Source organism: Typopeltis vanoorti, chromosome 1, assembly GCF_054136105.1.
Source record: "Typopeltis vanoorti isolate ZY-2024b chromosome 1, IOZ_Tvanoo_1.0, whole genome shotgun sequence".
Classification (NCBI taxonomy): Eukaryota; Metazoa; Arthropoda; class Arachnida; order Uropygi; family Thelyphonidae; genus Typopeltis; species Typopeltis vanoorti.
The window spans coordinates 18,697,726-18,716,622 of record NC_143549.1 but is presented as its reverse complement, the minus strand read 5'-3'; the positions used below and the strand labels follow the sequence as shown (position 1 = coordinate 18,716,622).

General features: G+C 36.2%; 1 protein-coding gene across 5 annotated transcripts in view; it reads right to left on the bottom strand.

Annotated features, from left to right (window-relative positions):
* Fancd2 (Fanconi anemia complementation group D2) overlaps positions 1-18,897 on the bottom strand; it is an 883,021-nt gene that overhangs the window by 260,294 nt on the left and 603,830 nt on the right. The gene's annotated exons all lie outside the window — the stretch shown is intronic.

Here is an 18,897-nt window from a genome sequence, read left to right as displayed (position 1 = left end):
TGGTTAACACTGGGAAATTTACTCATCTTCCGAAAATCCGCTCCTTAGTGAGCCGTCCGAAATCTAGACATCACAACCTTAAATATCCTGTCATTTATCAGATTTGGTGCAAATGTGATACACAATACTTTGGCCAAACAGAGAAATCGATTGAGTTACACACTGAAGAACATAAGAGAGAGACGCCAGTTACAGGAAAACGCAAGGCAGTGCTTTGTCTAGTCATGTTCTGTTCTCGGCCGATTCTAATGAAGAAAATCTTAGCCATACAGTCCTATGGGACAAGTCTAATAACATTTTCCATTGCCACGATGAATTAGAAAGAAAGATAATAGAATCAAAAGAAATCATTCTCAACCCCCTACATCTAAACAACAACAACCTGAGTTACAACCTTTCAGACTGTCGTTGCACTGTGATCAAATACTGGTGTTTGTGAGATGCTATATGCATGCATACGCCCAACAAGAGAAGCCAACGAGAGAACAGTTTTGAATGCATAGACTTCAACGTTGAATATATATACACTAACTTTCCGTGATGTTTACATTATTTCCTCTATGTTTTACTGGTTATTTCTTTTTTAATGTGCACCTGAAGAAGGCTGATACAAGCTGAAACTAGTTGTGCTAATAAACTTTGTTTTCATTTTTCTCGGTTTCTAGTTTCAATTTTTGTAAAAAATGTATATCAACTGTGTAAATCAATCTTCCTACATATATATTAATAAATAGATATACAGTCAATTCCTGCTAGAGGGAGAATTTGCAGGGACTAAATAAATATTTTTTTTTATTATAGAGAATTCCTTTTGCACTGTAATAACTTTTTCTTTTTTCTCCCGTTTGATAGTTTGTTATAGCGAGTGAAATCACTATAACAATGTTGGCCATAACAAGAAGTGTTTCCTATGAGGAATGGGGAGAAAAGATGGGATTCTAAACATGTTCAAACCACTTAATTAAATCAAAAAGGAATATTTACAGTATGATTCACATTAGCGCATGCACAAATTTCATTACAATTCTTTTGTTATTTTAAATTCTTCCTAATTCAAACTTAGTTTTAATTTCCTTCCTTTAATCATGCCACCAGCCAAGATGTCAAGGTAATCATGGATGCTAAGTGCATATTAAAATTGTAATACCATTGATATTCTTGTTGAGAGGCTTATACGCTGGTTAGACATAATAACTAATATTAAAGAACTTCAGCCCAAAGGCCAAGAACTACCAATATAGCCCGCCAGGGGGCACCATCAGGACTTTAGGAAAACGCTAGCGTCCTAGCCTCAGTCTCATTTGTTGTATTAGTACTTGTGTGCACGTGTCTTTTTAGTAAGTTCCCAAGAAGATGGCAACGTGACGTTCGCCGAAATATCGGAAAGTGTATATTAAAGTCTATTTAATCTATATTTCCAGTATACGCTGTCAATTCCTTAAATATTAGTTACCATTGATATTACATTGAAATATATAATGGATACGAAGCACATGAGGATGCGTATTTGATCCATAATGGCCAGTAAGATGGTTAAAGCTAATTCACAATCTATAATATCCTGCCAGTCATATATACATTAACTGATAATAAGGCATACCTCGAGGCATACCTTAACTTCTCTTTAGATGACCTTAACCTTCGCTTTAGATACCTTAACCCACACTTCTCTTTAGATGACCTACAGCACTGCCTTTTACATGAATCTTGTTCACACGCAAGTGCTCCTTCTTGTCTTTCTTTCCTTCTACTGGCTTGTTCTTAATTACTCGCCAAATTTCTCCTTGTCCGAGTTGTCGATTATTCCATACCCTATAGGACCCTTAAAATGGCAGGTCTTTGCTTTCAATTCCAGACAGCGGACCCAGGTAGAAGACTCAGAACCTACAATGCTTTAGATTACCAATGGTACTGCTCTTTCAATGACCGACAACATACCAAACATGGTGGTGGACCCAGGTAAGAGAAGGTGAAAACCCTAAGACAAACAACGCTTCTCTTTCAATGACTGACAACGGACCTAATATGGCGGTAGACCCAGGCAAGGAAGGCGAAAAACCTAAGACAAACGACACTTCTCTTTAGATGACCTACAATGGACCTAACGTGGTGGCAAACCAAGGTAAGAGAAGGTGAAACCCTATGACAAACAACGGACCTAACATGGTGGAGGACCCAGATAAGAGAAAGTGAAAAGCATAAGAAAATGATGCTTCTCTTTCGATGACTGACAACAGACCTAATATGGTGGTGGACCAAGGTAAAAGAATCCTAAACCTACGACACTTTTCTTTCAATTACTGACAATGAGCCTCACATGGCTGGGGACCTAGGTAAAAGAAGGTGAAAACCCTAAGACAAAAGACGCTTCTCGTTCGATGACTGACAATGGACCTAATGTGCGACAAACACAGGTAAGAGAAAGTAAAAACCCTAAGACTAACAACACTTCTCTTTCAATGACCGACAACGGACCTAACATGGTGGCGGACTACAGTAAACGAATCCAAAACTACGATGCTTCTCTTTCGATGACTGACAATGGACCTAATGTGCAGCAAACCCAGGTAAGAGAAAGTAAAAACTCTAAGACTAACAACACTTCTCTTTCAATGACCGACAACAGACCTAAAATGGTGGTGGACCTCGGTAAAAGAATCCAAAACTATGATGCTTCTCTTTTGATTACCAACAACGAATCTCATGTGGTGGCGGACCCAGGTAAGAGAAGGTGAAAACACTAAGACATATGATGCTTCTCTTTCAATTACCAACAGCGCAACTCACATGGTGGCAGACCCAGGTAAGAGAAAAAAGAGGATACGCTAAGAAGAAGTCCTTCTTGACATCTCGCCTTATATAGTCCCAGATCTATGTTGTATGCATGCATGTGCGTCTTGTGAAACTTCCATATATGGAAGTTTCACATACTGACATCTGACCATGATGATGCCAAACTTCAACCATCTTTCGAAATTGCCACATATGCAATTCTTAGAATTAAACCTATTGATTACACATGAGTTAATAGTGTTGCATGATGATATCATGATCCACATTATTTTAACAAAGGATCATGGTTAACTTATTACAATAATAGAAAATTATTAGACAAAATTCCCATTTTCCTAAGTGCAATCTCCTTAGAAAATCGTAAAAACGAACATGATAAGTTACATAAATATTATAATGAGAGATTTTACAGGCGTAAGAGGAGAATGTGGATGTATGGAAACAGGAATGTAGAAGAGAGCTGTGTGCTTGAGATAGTTCATTTGAGTGAAAGTTAATATGTGACAGAAAATTCAAAATTAAGGTTATGCTATGAGAGAAGAATTCATAAAGATTACAGATTACTAAATATATACAGGGTGGTCCAAAATTTGCACACATCAAAGTTGAAGATGAGCTGCATTGAAAAGTTTCAATTCTAATTATTCACTTTGATTATGGATGGCACCCTAGGACTACTGGCCAGTGTTGTGTCATTAATTAAATCCTCCTGGGAAATGGTACTTTCCCAGGAGCAAAGAGTTGTTATTTTGCTTGTTGTTCTTATGTATATGTTGTAGGGGAGTTTTGTCAGAAGTATCCCAAATTTCTGTTCTTCAAAATTTGACAATTACAAGATTAATCAAATACTTTTGGCAAATTGAATCAGTTGCACACAAAGAGCGGCATGGAAGACCTTTGATTTTAAGTGAGGCTAAAGTGAGTGTAGTACATGATGTGTTGCAACAATGTTCACCTTCAAAGTGTCTTAGAAAACTCTTGCATAGACAAGTATATCATATGTCAGTATTTGGAGAGCCACCAAACAATTAAAGCTTCATCCATATTGTGTTCACTCAGTTCAGGAACTGAAGTCACTGGCCAAGGAAAAATGTGTTGTACTATAAGTGGTTTAGAAAATAACAACAGTCTACCCTTCTTACATACCCTTGTTACAAGAGACAACCAAATGGATCTCTGACCTTCACAATCTACAGAAAACCCACCCACCCACCCCCACCCAAACATACACAGGTAGATACATCCATCATTTGGTAATGGCTGCACCCCCCCCCCCCAACCAAATAAAAAAAAATTAATACTACACATCCCCCACCAAACTTGGATTACAGCAAATCTATCACTATCCCTTATATTTGTGACATCTCAGAAAAGGTAGCCATGATCAGAGAGTGGTTAAGATCAAAGGGCAGAACCTCCCTTTCGAGTCTTCAAAATTTGAGTCATCAGAAATCAAGGAGAACCGGCCTACCAGTCCGGAACTGGGGAACCCCCCCCCCCCCCCACAGTTCCACCATAAAATAAAAATTGTTTTTCTTTTTTCCCACACACCAACATTCAGTGGAATAAGAGATCCATGCCTGACATTGAACACAACTTTACTGCAAGCACCCTACAAGAATCTACTTGTACCTTGGTTCAAGAAACAGTTAATAGGAATCAATGATTAATCCTGTGTGATATTTAGAAATCACTTATAAGTCAGAAAAAATGTTCACCAAACAGTGATATTGCTATTGCACATGACAAAAGTACCTAGCAGTGTCAACTAGGTAATAACTTGAACAATTTGAACGAAATACAGTTAGCAATTTTCACTACTGCTGAGGAATCAGAGATTATTAAATCATTAATAATCTCTGTTAGGGAATTATGTTATACTTCAATACATTTTTGAGCTACCATTTAAAATCAATAGCCATGTCAAAAAAAGATGTCAATTTAGCAAGTCAATGAAAGAAGAAACTTCACTGAAAATGAGTCAAGAAAATAATGACAGTAAAATCGTTCAATGGACAATATGCAATGCAAAGTTTTCTATTGGACATGGTGGATGTTCTGATGTTTTAAAATATACCAGAACAAAGAAACACCACGAGTTACAACAAGTAAAAAATGTGAGAAGCATTGGTATTTGAAGCTATATTTGCCTATAATACAGCAAAACATAATTCAAAGTTTTTGGTTGATGGATTGCATGAACACAATAATAATTTTATTTATTTGTATGGGATTCCCCCTCTATCCTAGACTGTCTCTTAGGACTGGTTGAGCCCTCCTAATGAGGGATTTAGTATGTATTTTTTTAATGTAGCAGTGTGTGTTTATGGGGCAGATTTGCCTGTTCTGAGAGACAAAAAAAAAACGAGTTTCCAGGTGAAAAACCCTCTACCTCCATATGAGACCAGTTATTTCACCTTTAATTGAATTTAATCGATAAAAGTTCCTCACTTCATAGAAAGGAATTGACCCCAGGTCTTTCCGACCAAAGGGCTTCGTCTATACCAACTGAGCTACGGAGGCTCATATAATAATAAAGCTCTATGTTTTTTTGTTCTAAACCAAAACAAGCAATAACTGGGAATGTTCTCTCCCTTGGCAATAGAAACAAGTAATTATCAATTTAGATTAAGTTAAATTTGTTGATAGTTCCAATCATACTAACATAAAAATTAGCACCAATTTTAATTTATTATTTAACAAAAAAAGCAAAATAAAAACATTGGATATATTTGTAGAAATATTCAATTTAATCAACAGTCATATTTTAGAACTTTGGGATAAATTCAAGCTACAGAAAAATTTATCATCTTCTTATTGGAGTGGGTAGGACATTACTATGATTGCAAATGAAATGGACAGAAAAACTTCTTTGAAAACATCCAAGGAAGCTACAAGAGAAATATCATCAGAATTGGATATACAACTCGTATACAACCAATGCCATTCAAAATGCAACAGAGTGATTGCTTGCTAGTCAACTTTCAAAGTATATTCATGCAAAAAACGATCATATTATATCATAAGGAATGAAGAAAAAAAAATTGCATCGTGACTTAACTGATGAAAAATATAAAATTACTACAAAATAAGCAACAAACATCTTCATTATCTTTATTGCCTGTTTTGAAAGAAATAGTTCAAAATAGTATTTGAAAACTAAAATCATATTTTTCTTACATCAATAAGTGCCCGACCATATTAACTTTTTTTTTTAAAAGAAAATCCAGTTTTGTTTATATTAATATATTGTATTAATATTTATTTTTTTTTTAATTTAATTATTTTTAACAATTATTTTTATCTACAGTTCAGAGAACTGAAAGACAAGAAGCATGCATTTGAAGTAAGAGCTGAGATTGAAATCTACACTGACAAAATTAAAACGAGACATATTGAAGAATATTTAAGAATAAAACACGTAAAAACAACAGTAATAACTTTTAATTAATAAAGGTACAAATATTTCATACTGCAATTAACAGTACATCTTCAGTGTCACACAAACAGTTAAAAGAATGGAATACAAAGTAAAGAACAGTTGGAGGATCACCAATGAACATTGTTGCCATGTGCTAGGAGATTAATTACTAAATATTATTAAATAATCCTTTAAAGATAATTAATTTTTATTAATGGTTGCACTGAAGTGTTATTGCATCATTAATAATGTTTATGAATTGCTATTAATAAATAACACAAATATTAATAATACTTATAATTTTATTTATTTCCTTATTTTTATTTTTTTGAGGGAATCTCAAACTACCTTACTCCACCACTAACAATGGTTGATGCCCAGTATTTTGCGATTTAAATTACAGTAGCCTATAAAAAGAGGAATTCAGATTCATACAGAAAGAATAATACAAAATGAAGTAAAATAGCAGTTACTTGCTGGTCCTGATTGTCCAAGTAGTTAGCATATCATATCTCCAACCATAGGCTGTAATTTCAAATCCTAATCATTTAGGTGAAAGATGAATTTCACAGGTTGGTGTGAGACAACTATCCAGCTTACTGGAGGCCTAAGGCAGTTAGAATAAGTTCTACAGTTTTTAGAGCATGGTTTTGAGATTATGTAATTAATAAATAGAAATACAAAAAAATGTAAGATGAAAAAAAAAAAAAAAAGAAAAGAAAACCCTTATCCAACATAAAAAAACTTAAGGAAAACAAAATTCTCAGATGCTTAAGGAGAACAGTATAGAAAAACAATTTAACTAAGATAAGTGAATAAGACCAATTTAACTAGAATAAGGACTGGAATAGTTAAGATGAATCTTTAAATGCTACCAAGGAAATGAAATTGCTTACAAAGATTATGGGAATAATAAAATTCAATGAAGTCAAAAATAGATATAACAAGAGTAGACAATGGATAAGAAACAAGAAAAAGAATTATTTAAATTAAGGGGATATTTAATCTGACATTACTTCAAAGCGGAATAAGAAAACTCTAAGATAGAAATCAAAGAGTTTCATGCCAAATATAGCAAACTATAAAAGTTCGGTGAGTCCAAGCGTGAGTAAGCACCTGGGTAACTCGTTGTAAAGGCGGATAAAGCTAGGATCGCTATTCTTAGTATTTGCCCTAATGTAAAACTCATCCCCAAGGAGATGTATGTTGTTTTACATTTTACATTGTCAAAAAAAAACTGGCTTTGAAATAATGTGGGATTAAATATCCTGTTAATTTAAATAGTTTTTAACATCGCCGAAGTGAAGCCTTCTGGCTCTTTATTTCATTAATTTATCTGTGCACCTTTTTGACAACTCGTACTGTAAAGTATTAAAGCTATTATCACTATAATCTTGGTATTATTTGGTCTACCTACTCACTGATAAAACCTCAATAAAGGTTGAAACCGGTCTGGATAGTGACCTATCTCCCTTAATGTAAAACAACATACATCTCCTAGGGGATGAGTTTTACATTAGGGCGAATGCTAAGAATAATGATCCTAGCTAAAGGCGGATAAGCCTTTACAATGAGTTGCCCAGTATTGTACCACCCAGGTGTTTGCTCACGCTTGGACTCGCTGAACTTTTATAGTGGACTATATTCGGCATGAAACTCTTTGATTTTTCTTATTTGGCTTTGAAATAATGTGGGATTAAATTTCCCCTTAATTTAAATAATTTTAACATTGCCGAAGTGAAGCCTTTTGACTCTTTATTTCATTAAGAAAAAGAATAGTAAATGTTACCCAGAATGCAAAACGAATAGAATATAATAATTAGAAATATAGAAATCAAGAAATAAATGACTAGTTAGTTGGAAGACCAAGCAGGAACAGATTGCAATAAACACTATCACAAAATATCTAAGGAAAAAAAGAAGTAGACACTTAAGAAAAATTCTTGCCGGTGTAGCCAGAGAAAAATGGCTAAAGAAAAACTAGATTTCGGGTATATACCAGGTTGTCAAGATGAGATTTATAAATTATCTACACATTAGCACAAGAAAAGTATATTTAATATACTGCCAGATATTTCAGTTTGAAAATAAACTATCATAGTGGCTAGGCAGAAAACAGTTTTTCCAAGGTAGAATACAAACAATTGATCATTCAAAAATAGAATGAGCTGCATAATGTTAAATTGATAATCAGAATATCATTTCACAGAAGAAAGACAAACATAAGAGTGTAGAATAGTTACATGTATAAATTTGTAATGTCATACAAAAAACTTAATTTATAAAATCATACTAAAGATATCATTAGACAGATGTAGTATCTAGAAGGTCTTCCACAAAAAAAAAATAAAAAATAAAAAGATAATAAAATGAAAAACTTAAATGTGTTATTCAGATCAAACTTTCCCATATTTTTGACATAGATAGGCAGTCATTACGATTCGGGTTAGGACGATGAAGTAAGGCTTCAGCACTCTCTTTGAGTAGGAATTTGAATTTATGCAGTCATCTGTGCGAGTTTGGATCATAGAATGTTGTGCTTTGTCTCTATTCTGTGTTGCACCAATCCAGACTTATCGGATTTGTTGTGAATAATCATCCGGTTTGTCCAAAGTAAGAAAAATGGCAGTCAAATGGAATTTGGTATACACCAGGAAGAGACACAATTGAGCGTTTATCTTTAGACAAGGGGAAATAGGTGGATATTTTATTAATAAGAATATAAGTAGCTGTTAGATCATATTTCTTTTAAAATTTTAAATTCTTGAAATTGGTTCTGAAATTTCAGAGATACATGGGATTGGAATTAGACGTATTGATTCTTTGTTTTGGTTTGGCTTGTACAGATGAGTCGAACAGATGTTGTGTAGCCCTTTTGGAGAAGCCATTCAATTTCAGATATTGTTTGGTAGTAGAAAGTTCTTTCTGTAAATGATGGGGAGTTGAACAATTAGTTCTAGCTCTTTGAATTAAACATTTCATGATTCCTGTCTTTTGAGAAGGATGATGTGCAGATTATTTGAGAATGTAACATCCAGTAAAAGTGGGTTTTCTGTACTGATGTTGTTAAATTGCCTGATGGTGAGTGGATGAGAAGAATGTTGAAAGAAAGATAATTTGTTGTCTTTATCAATTTCCATGGTGAATTTGATACGGGGGTGTAGAGTATTGATTTTGGCTAAAAAGGAAGGTAGGGAATCTCTGTAGTGAGGCCTCACTGCAAAAATGTCATCAAAATATCTAACCCAAAATGAAGGTTGAGGGTATATAAATGAAAAAAGGTGTCTTCTAAATGCTCCAAATAAAAGTTAGCCAGAGCAGGGGAAAGTGAACTTCCCGTGGCAGTTCCTTCTATTTGGTTGTAGAATTTGTTTTGACACAAGAAATAACTGGAGTGCATTACGAATCTGAATAATTTTATGGGAAGATAATACTAAGTAGTTGTAAAGTCTCTTTATGTCACAAGTTTCTCTCAAAAGTAACAGTGGACACGACATTTATGTTTTAAAATATGTAGTTAAGACATGGAACTATTTAAGCTTCATTGATCAAAGGTCCAAGTTATATTAGATGCTCATTAAAAGATTCAGGGGTAGCTGTGGACCATAGGGGATATTGCAAGGGATATATATACAGGGTGTTCGGGATAAATTTGACAATTTCGTAAGGAAAAAGAAAATCTTCTTTGTATCTATTAAATTTAATGAATTGACAAAAAAACATTACAGGCAGAGTTAATTACAATACTATCAACAAGATTTACTCAAAATAACCACCATCGATCACAGCTTCAATTCTGCTTCGGAACATCGAACAAGCTGATGCTACAGTCTCCCTGGGAAGGGCCGCAAAAACTGTTTTAATTTTATCCATTAACTGGGCTTTTGTATTACTGGAAGTGCGATTGGTGTCTTTTTCAACTGCGCCCCATACAAAATAATCCATGGGGTTAAGGTCTGGGGAGTTTGGAGGCCAAACATTTGGACTGGTGAAGTCGTAGAAATTTTCAGACAACCATTTTTGACTTTTCCCAGAGGTGTGGCAAGGGGCCGAATCCTGCTGCCATACATACGGCCTACCATTGGCTACCCTTGTTATCCAGGGCTTGACTACAGTTAGCAACTCCACGAACAAAGCCCGAATTCCAATGCCAGGGTTCTTCAACACCTGTTCCTGCAGATTTGCGAGGAATTCTGCTGTACGAACGCAATCAGATCGTCTGCTAGGGATCTTTCTTCTTGCTACATCCTCGTAGTCACCATTGCAAGTCTCTAGTTCATGCCTGATTGTTTTTACTGTATTCAGGGAGCATTGGGCAGCAGTCGTAATATCCTTATTTTGATGGCGGGCACGAATCATCATGATACAAGTTATTCTCCTCCATGATTCAGGTGGGTTCCAGCTATCCATCCTTTCTGACATCTTGTATATGAATGAAGAAGGGTCCAAACTTTTAAATGAAAAGAAGTGTGTGTTAATACATGTAACTTACGGAAAAATATAATTAATTATAAATATGTCAAATTTATCCCGAACACCCTGTATATACAAATGCCAGAATTATCAGGTACAAAGGTTAGGATTTTTCAGCACTGGTTTGCTAAGTTTGCCAAAATTAAAAGCACTAATAAAACTTGGTTAATAAAGAAAGATACTGCATTTTCAGGGAGGACAAAGAGAAGACTGGGAAAGGAGTTTTGGTAATGATAGCAGTGCAACTGTTATATCTTCGTTATTTTTTGTTATTGTTAAAGATATATTGTCTATTTATTTGTATCTTCTTTCTCTCTTCCTTTTATATATTTTTTATTTTTTCTCTTACTTTCTTCACTGATATAATATACTAATATACTTCCTTAAGAGTGCCTTACTCGACTCTACCTAGGAATGCTTCCTTTTCAGACACTGGCAAATTTATTTTTTTTATTGCTGCGCCAGCCAGAGTCCTAAAATATGAGCTTATTCAAAATTCAGGGACTATTCCTACGTTAATTGGCATTCATTCTAATATACACTAAATAGATACTGGTACTAATTGCAATCGTGGCCAATAATCTATTACTCAATCAGTTTCATTAAATTCCCTCCTGCTTTGGTTCTAGATTTTTGCAAGTGGTAATTTGAATTCTCGAAATCACGCATGAGTCAGGCATATACAACAAAACATGTTTATTGGAACAAATTACGCTTTACAATTATAATTGGATTAGGATACTAAGCTTTTCGAAATCTCTTGCTAAGTCAGTTACTCAATGCTAATTTAACAAAACACTCACAGATCAAATTGCTAATCACACACAGACTATAGAATGTTGAAACTAGCTAACTATGTTATTATAAATAAAACTCTTATTGCATGCTACATTAAAAAAACATTTCACAACTCGTTACTGTTCTGGTATAGATCATCTACCAAATTACAAATTCACATATAATCTCAGTCACATGCAGCTAAAATTTCACTCCTAACATTCCTTTGTTTAGCAGAATTACTCTATCTTAAAACACAAATCCTTACAATAGTCCACTATGTATTGTCCACTTAATATAATCTAACATTAAATTCTGTCTCATTCAAACACATAGTAAAGGTCTTTACGTTACCCAAACTTTCTTTCCGAGGGTCTGTTAACGGCCACGTGTTGTTCGGGTCCTCCTTCAATCAGTTGCTTCTGCAACAGGCTTATGACTACGCCATCTATTTCATATACTTCCAGACTCGAACTTCTCACTGCCTCCATACAGTGTTGTCTCTGCTCCTGCTTGAGTGGGACATCCGGTGACTGGCACAATTTCTGCATAGGCTGATGATTCACGTGTTGCTCATCATGGAATCTTGTTCAGCTTACACAGAATGCCTGTCCGCTATCCGGCATTATGGGACCCTCTTGCTCGTCCCTACTCCATCCGCTAGTCAGGAATCCTCGAGGTGAAGTCAGGAACAACCAGAAAAAAAAGCCTCGCATTATCGTGCGCATTGCCTTATATTTCGTCCCTTCTTATCCACACGACCCTTAGTTTTTATGCCCTCAAGATGATCCTCAAAGTCCTAGCTGCCGTTAGGTGCTGTTTTCTAGGGAATCCTGCTTTGCGTCATCTTCCCCACACGTTGTAGCTTGCGGCATTATGGTCGATACGTGCGTATGTAACTCGAGTTTTGCACTCGTGCTCTTAACTTCTTTGGCAACTTATTAAGTTTAAGAAAGCTTAATGGAACAAGATTATACTACTATTTCCTTATTACAAATTCATTAATCCGATAATCCTTCAGTTTAGTTTTCAGCTACAAGATATTTCTAGTGCGATTTACATGTTATTACACAACTTCATATACAACATAATTTCAGAACTGTGTGCTGTTAACCAGGTATTATCTGAGTTAGCCAAATTCTTATGTTAGATTTTGAATGAATAGTTGCTTGAAATTTGTTCCATCCAGGATCTAACACAACCAACATAAGTAAAAGTTCTGCAATAATGCAAAGATAATCAGGGAGGCAGTGCATTTGAACAAATATGATGCAAGTTAAAAGCCAATGAAACAAAATTTATAGCTGGCTGCTGCCAGAAGGAGCAAAACCAGTTGCAGATGACTTTCATTGGCAATTAGCTTAATGAGCACAGGAGCATGATAACTAATAATTAAGAAATTGACAGCGTACACTAGAAATATAAATTAAATAAACTTTAAAATATACTTTCCGATATTTCGGCAAATGTCACTTTGCCATCTTCTTGGGAACTTAATACAAAGACACGTGCACACAAGTACTACATAACAGCAAATGAGAACCGAAGCTAGGAAGCTAACGTTTTCCTAAAGTCCTGATGGTGCCCCCTGGCGGGCTATATTGGTAGTTCTTGGCCTTTGGGCTGAAGTTCTTCTGATAAATGTTTCCCAAATTTGGGGCAGTCTCATGCATCCAAATTTGTTGAGGTTTGGCATGTTCCTAAGGGCTGAGGCTGATTCCATGAATAGTTTTTCATATTTGAACTTGCTGTGGGGTATTACTGTGGCTTTCTTCCATCTCATTCTGTGGTGAGTATCCAGAGCGTGGTCTGCAAGCCGAGAGTGGCTGTACTGGTGAAATTAGATGTAATCCTTGTGTTCTGAGATTCTGATATTTGCTGTCCTGCCTGTTTGGCCAAAGTAGGACAATTTACAGCTGCAAGGGACCTGGTATACACCAGGTAGGTCTAGGGGAAAGTGGTTGGTCTTTAGTGGAGCAGATAAGGGATGCTAATTTTCTGTGTAGTCTGTAACAAGTGGTCAAGTCATGTTTTTTTAAGATTTTTTTGATTTTTTCCGAGGTGCTTCGGATGTAGGGAATGGTGATGGATTTAGAGTAATCTTTTTTGTGAAAGGGGGGGGGGGGTGGATAACTGGTTTAAGTATTTTTTGGATTCTTTTAGGGGAGTAGTCATTGGCTGAGAACGTGTACATTCGATTTTGCCACTCTGGGCTTGCAGACCACACTCTGGATACTCGCCACAGAATAAGATGGAAGAGAGCCATAGTAATACACCACAGCAAGTTCAAATATGAAAAACTATTCATGGAATCAGCTTCAGCCCTTAGGAACATGCCAAACCTCAACATTGGATGCATGAGACTGCCCCAAATTTGGGAAACATTTATCAGAAGAACTTCAGCCCAAAGGCCAAGAACTACCAATATAGCCCGCCAGGGGGGCACCATCAGGACTTTAGGAAAACGTTAGCTTCCTAGCTTCGGTTCTCATTTGCTGTTAAGTAGTACTTGTGTGCACGCGTCTTTGTATTAAGTTCCCAAGAAGATGGCAACGTGACGTTTGCCGAAATATCGGAAAGTATATATTAAAGTTTATTTAATTTATATTTCTAGTGTACACTGTCACTTCCTTAATTATCATGTTTAACCAGCGTATAAGCCTCTCTACAAGAATTATGATCATCCACGGAGATTCAGCACTAAGTGCTGCATTTTCTACATTCGATTTCAATTAAAATTTTTAATAATACTTTTTTGCTTCTATATTATGTATTTACAACACATGTTCTTCTAACCTAAGGCCCGCCATTACGGCAAACTGAAGCTAAAGTTATCCAGACAACTTAACCGTCTAGCATTCCTAAAACACTGCCGGGATAATCAAGTCATCCCTAACTGTGTAAAATTTAAACACTGCTTCGTCTCAGAGAAAGCTCTAAGTATCTACAACCAGGCAAGCCAGGCTTTACTTTGGGAGCAAATTACCGCTACACGCGGTTCCCTAGCCGACATAAACAGAGCCATTTTGGCGTTAGAAAATGAGCTTTCACATACGCTTAATCACGAGCTTTGGTCAGTCCTACATGACGTCTCATGTATGGCAGCTAATAAAGAATTTGAACGAATATGGAGCCGACATATCAACAAGTTTGAAAAATTAATAAAGAACTCGGCGTCCAAACCTAAACTACAAACCAACACTGTAGTCAACCTTTCTTCAGTTATCTTGAAGCCTGAAGCACCGGGTCACAACTTCGTCATGGTTACTAAGAAATTACCGGCCGAGGAATTAATGATCCAAATTGAACGTGCGATTCGCCACCTTCCAAACCACATCGCAATTAGATTGGATGTAGCCTGTATTCTCAAAAAAGCAAAACCTCCAAAATCCAACAAATCCATTAGTGAATACAAGTCACTACAAGAATTGAAGAAAAACAAAGAAATAGTGATCACCAAAGCAGATAAGGGGAATGCCACTGTGGTACTCAATCTTAATGACTACACAGGTAAGATCAAGGCTTTATTATTAGATCGTTCCACTTTCCTCCCTATTGAATATAATCCCACCAACTCTCAGATTAGAAAACTCCATAGGCTCCTTAAGAAGTTCACTTCTTGGCCTGTGGAGATTACCAACAGACTGAAACCATATAACGCTAGACCCCCCACACACACACTTATGGGCTCCCAAAAATACATAAAGAAAATGTGCCATTACGTCCCATAGTGGATGGCATTGATTCCCCCACTTACAAACTAGCCAACCATTTAGCCAAAGCACTCTCACACTATACCGGCAACACATCATCACACATAAAAAACTCAGCTCACTTCAAAGCCAATATAGGAAAACCTTACACTCCAACATAATGACATAATGGTCAAGTTTTGACGTCTCCTCCTTATTCACGAATGTCCCCCTCAAAGAAACCTTAGTGCTAATCCAAGCTAAATTTCCTCCCGATATCTCAGCCCTATTTCAGTTTACAATGAACTCAGGCTATTTCGTTTGGCAGGAAAAATTCTATAAACAGATAGAGGAGACAGCAATGGGTTCACCACTTTCCCCACCCTTGGCCAACTTCTTTATGGAAACTCAGTGCCCCACAAAAACCTACCATATGGCTTCGCTATGTTGATGATGTGTTTGCTATTTGGCCACATGGCCCAGATTAACTCCTCTCCTTCCTAACACATTTAAACAACCAACACCCTAGAATCAAGTTCACCCTGGAAAAAGAGGAAAACAATAACCTCCTCTTCCTATACACACTAGTCACCCGCCAATGATGGACCCTTGGTTTTCTCAGTTTATAGAAAACCCACCCATACAGACAGATACATTCACCAACAGTCCCATCACCCCCTCCCCTCACAACAATATGGAGTTATTAAGACACTATTCAACAGGGCAAAAATAATCTGTTCAAATGATCAAGCCCTAACCACTGAACTAAATCACATCCATGACACTTTCTCAGCCAATGGCTACCCCCCCCCAAAAAAAAAAGAATCCAAAAAAATACTTAAACCAGTTATCCACAACCCCTCCCCCCCTTAACAAAAAAGATTACTCTAAATCCATCACCATTCCCTACATCCGAGGCACCTCAAAAAAAATCAACAAAATCTTAAAAAAACATGACTTGACCACTTGTTACAGACCACACAGAAAATTAGCATCCCTTATCAGCTCCACTAAAGACCAACCACTTCTCCTAGACCTACCTGGTGTATACCAGGTCCCTTGCAGCCATAAATTGTCCTACTTTGACCAAACAGGCAGGACAGCAAATATGAGAATCTCAGAACACAAGGATTACATCTGATTTCACCAGTACAGCCACTCTGGGCTTGCAGACCACGCTCTGGATACTCGCCACAGAATAAGATGGAAGAAAGCCACAGTAATACACCGCAGCAAGTTCAAATATGAAAGACTATTCATGGAATCAGCCTTAGCCCTTAGGAACATACCAAACCTCAACAAATTTCGATGCATGAGACTGCCCCAAATTTGGGAAACATTTATCAGAAGAACTTCAGCCCAAAGGCCAAGAACTACCAATATTGCCCGCCAGGGGGCACCATCAGGACTTTAGGAAAACGTTAGCTTCCTAGCTTCGGTTCTCATTTGCTGTTATGTAGCACTTGTGTGCACGTGTCTTTGTATTAAGTTCCCAAGAAGATGGCAATGTGATGTTTGCCGAAATATCGGAAAGTATATATTAAAGTTTATTTAATTTATATTTCTAGTGTACACTGTCAATTCCTTAATTATTAGTTATCATGTTTAACTAGCGTATAAGCCTCTCTCCAAGAATTATGAGCACAGGAGCAGCGGACCATAATCATTATGGAGAGCTTAAACAATGAAAACATAGACTGGAAGGAGGAAAGAGCACAGGGAAGAAAGAATTAAAATGATGAAATTAGTACAGCTGATGAGAAATAATTACCTGAAATGTCATGGCATGATTCTCAGTGTTTGATGGTAACTGATCTGGTTATGATCCAAGAATCTGCCCATAGCTAAGGTAATCACTCTTCTTCTTACTGCAGAGAAAGTGATCATGCAGTCTTAACCAGTTAAGTAGCTAAGTATCTGGATTTTTCAATTAAGGAGCAATACAATCAGGAGACAGTTTGGAGAAGTATCATTACATAAGAATCTGCAAGAGAAGGATATCTGTATAGTGCAGAAGAAATAGTCAAGAGTATTTATAGAGTAGTAGTAGTATTTTGGATACCTTGGATCAGAATGATAAATCACACAGCTAGTAAATGGATGAATTAACATCCATTTAAGATCTAAAATAACAGGCGTTTCAAAAAATTAAAATGTTGTGCAGAGTATATATATATATATAGAGAGAGAGAGAGAGAAATGAAATAAGAAGTCTTAAGCTATAAAGCACAAGCAAGAAGTTGATGGAAGTTTTTTCACTTAGCTATGCTACCAATTATATATTTGGTTTAATCCTTCATCCAAGTGTAAGCAAACAAAGTTTGGCCTGAAGAATTTTCAGGACTGGGACAACTCGTGGCAAAGGTGGTATAAGTTCTCATCACTTGCCTTAGTATCCCATAATGCAAAGCACATATCCTTGCAGACATGTATAATGCTGTGCTTTAAGGGATGGATCACTACTCAGATCGGTTTCGACCTTTATTGAGCTCGCATCAGTGGGAGCCAGACCCAGAGGTGATATCAAGGTTGAAGCAATGCAGAAGTCATATTTTCATATGCCAGTTGCCTAAAAGTTCCCCTTCCTATGCTTTCTTTAATAACTCCAGAACATTAATGATTGCTTAAGGGTCAAAGCTGGATAACTGGATAGAGAACCATCCAGGGATTTTGACCTAATGTCTAATCCTCATCTATCTGCATACTAAATGAATGATCACAGTCTGGCAATTTGGAATTTAACCAACCAAACTGAAATTTTCATTGGCTTAAATAAAAATAAAATAATGGTACAACATGACAATTTTCTGCCAGCTTAGCAGTTCCCTTATTAAACACTTCTCCCACTGTTTTCATAACGAAACCAGGGTGAATAGAGAAGAGTCAGCTGCTAGAACAATCGCAACTCAATAATATCAGTTAAAGATCGCAGCATCAATGGAAGAGAAATGTATAAATACGAGATCAACTTAATAGGTGTTACCAAAACAAACCTCCCTCATTTTGTCTTCTGAATCCAGAAGACAAAATAAGGGAGGGTGGTGAGATTCTTCTAAGTAACAAACACAATATTATTTTAAAACAATAATGGTCAGGAAAAAGAAGTGGTAGCTATAATACCCAACACTAAATATGAGGATAATCAATTTCAATGGCAGGTAATATCAAGTAGATGATGTGAGGAAATGGACAATGAGTTAATATGGTTCCACAAAATGTTTTACATAGGAAGAAGTGCAGGAATTTTTTGAGGATGATTAAGCTGACAAATGAAAATTAGTTCTTGCTGGAGACATAAACAGTAGAGTATGAAATCATTGAAAGATGTAGAAAGATTTTGAGAAATTTTGGAGAAAATTGCAATGCTAAGAATAATGGTAAGAATGTTCTGGATTTCTGATAAGGACACGGACTAGTAATTACTAATCCCATGTTAGATAACTCTGATGAACACAAATTCACTTAGAGAGAAAAGACTCACTGACTATATTATGATTGAGAGAATTATCTTATGTTGGATTCAGAACACAAGAGGATATAAAACAGAAAGTGATCATAAGCAGAATAAAACTGAATCATACGGAAAAGAAAAGGATGAAAGAAAGTTTCAAAAGAATCAAAGTTGAGCAGCATTAAGAGGTGAATTCTAGATTAAAATATGCAAATATCGTTATCATTATTATTACTATTACAAAAAGAGGTCTCCAGAGAGTGAGAGAATATGCAGACAAGTGGATATAC